Source organism: Olea europaea, unplaced genomic scaffold, assembly GCF_002742605.1.
Source record: "Olea europaea var. sylvestris unplaced genomic scaffold, O_europaea_v1 scaffold2524, whole genome shotgun sequence".
Taxonomy (NCBI): domain Eukaryota; kingdom Viridiplantae; phylum Streptophyta; class Magnoliopsida; order Lamiales; family Oleaceae; genus Olea; species Olea europaea.
The window spans coordinates 55,772-59,653 of NW_019243496.1; positions in this window are offsets into that span (position 1 = coordinate 55,772).

Here is a 3,882-nt window from a genome sequence, read left to right on the forward strand (position 1 = left end):
TCTTGTCTAATCTAATTAAAAATTAATATATATACTAAGTTTTTTTTTAAAATTTATGGATCTCCCCAAGATTCATGGGATCTGGGTTCGTAATTATCAATGTAAATTAAATTCAGTGCATGTTCGGTAATAATTATGAGAATTAATTTTTTAATCGTTAGAGAAAAAATGGATCCCAACTGTGAGTGAAGAAATAAGAAAATGACAGCTTGAATAGTGACATAATGGTCAAAGAATTAATTTTTTGAGGTGAAAAATTGCTATCAAACGGGCTCAATATTTTTTATTTTCTGAATTTTAAAACTCAATGCATTTTCTTGACAAATGGACAAAGGGAATTTGAAAATTTGAGGTCTCGTTTGGTTCCATTTTTTTCAAAATATATATTTCTCTCTTTTTTCCAACTATACATTTTTTTTTAAAATAATATTACACTTAAATCAAAAAAAAATCTTATTTTTCAACCACATATTTTCCATCAATTTATTATTTTTAAATGTATTTTTACACAAAAATAGGTCTCAAACACCTTCTAAATTTGTCAAGAGAGACAGCCAGTAATCCACCTAAACTACAGCTGGAGGTCAGTACTAACTACTAGTTATCTACATGACATACCAAATAAAATAAAGAAAAAACGATAATTCCATTTTGAATATTCAATAGCTCTTTCAAAATTTCATATGTTACGTGTATAAAAATTGTAACATGCCTTGTCCAGTGAGCTACTTGAGTCAAGACTTCCAAATGGTCTCACTTTCTAACTGATTATTAACATATGTAACGAGTCCCAACTTTCAAAAGATTTTCTCTTGATCAAAATTAAGAATTAAATGGAAAATTCGAACTGCAAAAAGCAAAAGGGGGAAAAACAGTTAAAAGTATGCAATGGTCATTTTTTGCTTTGAAGGCTTTTTGTGATTGGTGTCTTTTTTTTATTCCTTTTCCTTTCTTTTTTTCAAAGAAAAAGTTAAGAAGGCAAGAATAAGAAGAAGAGAAGGCACGAATAGGGATCAAAGGAAAGTAAAAGGCCAAACAACTAAAGGAAAGATTACATTGGAATCTCCATCTAGTTAAAGTTTGAAACGCGACATCGGCCTGTGGTCAACAACGACCTTTTCCACTTTTTCTTTAGTTTGTCGAATGGAAAAATGATATTTACATGATATAAATAAATTTGATTTGAATACAAATCATTTGTAAAATTGATGTATTTAGACCCACAATTGTAACTTGGATGTTAAAGTTGTGGTGGGGGAGGATTGGGGTTTGGACTTTGGGGATACTACTTACTAGGTCGGAGATTAGAGCCCCTAATCTAGGAGATGCCGACCGCCGATGGACTGGAACTAGAAGTCGGCGACTGCGAGTGGGAGTGGCGAGAAGCAAGGCGAGAGTCGAGAGAGACGCGATTCAACATTCAAGCAAGGGTTTGGTTTTGATTTCAACGAAAACGGATTAATTGAATCAACATTCCGGATCTGGGTTAGTAAACGGGTCATGGGCTATGAGCAATTGGGCTTCCATCTGGGTTGGAGATTGAATCGGGCTTTACAAAAATAAATAAATAAATTTTAGGCCTACTGGAGCCCAAAAGTTCAGTGCGGGTATCTGCCGGCACTGGACCTAATGGGGCTTCGTCCCTGATTGTAAACTAAGTGATCCACTTGAAATTTGGACTTAATTTCGATCTCTCTCGAAAATTTCAAGACTGTGTAAAATTATTGTTGAATGTTGTGCTCATACATATCAAATTTTTGACTTTTTGAGTTTGAAAACACGATTTATGATGTAATTTAATGTGGAGGGCTACCATCCTTTTGTTGGGGTATATAATAACAAAGTCTAATACCACATTTAAAAAAGCAATGGCCTATCTATAGTGTCCATATCTTTAAATATGGCTATGAATAATTTTGATGAATTTAATTACTGGTGAAGTCGCAATTGAAAGTGATGCTGATAGTGAAAGAAGTTGTTTTCATGAATTATTGGGTAGAAAGAAAATTACATCTGCAATGTTTTATTAATACCATTTATTGCATTATGTAACCCTTCCTCATTCTCAAAGCAAATTGGAGGAAGTGCTCCCGCAAGCAACCCTATTCTTTGTAGTAGGTTTACACACCCAATTTGGGAAGCGACATTCATTGATGAATGGTTATATAATGGTGGTCCTTGTGAACCTATTGTTCTACACTTCATACCTAGTGTAGTTTGTTACATGGATCGTAAGTGGGAGCTTTGTTTCCATTTAGGTATGGAACCTTGGATTGCAGTTCCATATTCAGCTTCTATTACAACTGTTACCACTTTTATCTCGATCTATCCAATTCAAAATTCTAAATGAATTAAGAATGGAAGCAAATTCTCGAGTTTTAAAAATAGAAAAATTGGCACTCTCTCCACTAATCTAATATTGGACAAAGAGGTGTAAGGGAAAGAAATTAGATTTCTAACCTGCAGGTTTGGTCGAGCTTAAAAGTTGATTTAAAAAAATGTCTATTTTGGGTAGCATTAGCTAAGGTACGTTCTCTTTATTATTAATTAATTTGTGAACGGTGTAAAGTTCTTATTTGATATCGATCATGATATTAGTTCGCATAATAAATTATATTCCTTATAGATGAAGTATTTAGCGTGTCATTATTTCAAGCAGTGTTAAATTAACCTGCAAATAACTTCATAACATAATTGAAAAATTGAAATATTACATTATTGAATCATAGAGATAGAAGTTCGACATAAAATTGAGTGGATCTGAAAGTTGTAGTGATACAATCCCAAATAAAGTAGATGGGTATAAGTTGAATTAATGTGCAGGGCAAGTTTGTTCAAGTATGATGTCAATAAAGAGTTTCACATTGTGTGCATGATATGATGTCAACGTGAAAACCACCAAAAAAGATTATGAAGTCTTTAAAGATGATTGCGTTACTTTATTTTTATATAGCCAATTTATCCCCTTTACAATAAAAGAGTGGATGGCCTTTCACTGTGGGGGATTTTTCTAAATGGCCTATCACTATTCATTCTTGCCAAAATGTTTATAATACCCTTAATGAAATGGCTTGCCATATTTTGCACAAAATATCCTAATTTATTGGAATAGTTCCAAAATTCTTCTATTTTTCTCATTTCGAATTTTAATATATAGTTCCATCATTTGATCTAATAAATTAGCATAATCTCTAATATAATTGTCATATAATTCTTTAAGATTATCATATTCCTTAGATGATATATCCATAGTCTCTAGTTGAGAAAAAATATTTTTTATTTTTTCTAATAGTTTTTCTAACATATTATCTAATCCTCTAATTGTATAGCCTAGCATCATTTAGATAATTTCTTACAAGCTTTATGAATAATAATAACGTGATAGATAAATTTTTTTGCAAACATGAAAAGTAATAATCCCTACGATTCTTTCAAGATATTAGAAGAATTCTTTCTAAATTTAACAAAAACAATAATTTTACCTTACTTATGATCTTAAATCTGTATTCTTAGAATCGAGTGACCTTCAGGCTCTGAATCTGCAAAGTGCTCCCTCAAACGGCCTTTTGCCTTAATGTGAATTCAACTATTTCAGCTTCTTGCCTTCACTATATCTTTTCTTAGAATTAAGAATAATGATCTTAAATAAAGAAAATTCTCTCTTTGTTAAAATAAGAAAGAGATTATCTTCTTCAATCCGTCAAGAATCTATGGGATAGAAAGTTTAGAAACTCATATTTTTTTGATATCAAAATATTGGGATTTTATTTCTATAATGATTTATACAAGATTTCTATTGTATACAAGGGGTTTCCATAAAAATTGGTTTTAAAGAAAGCTTAAGGAAAGAGAATGGTTTCTAACTCGAAATGATCCATTCTT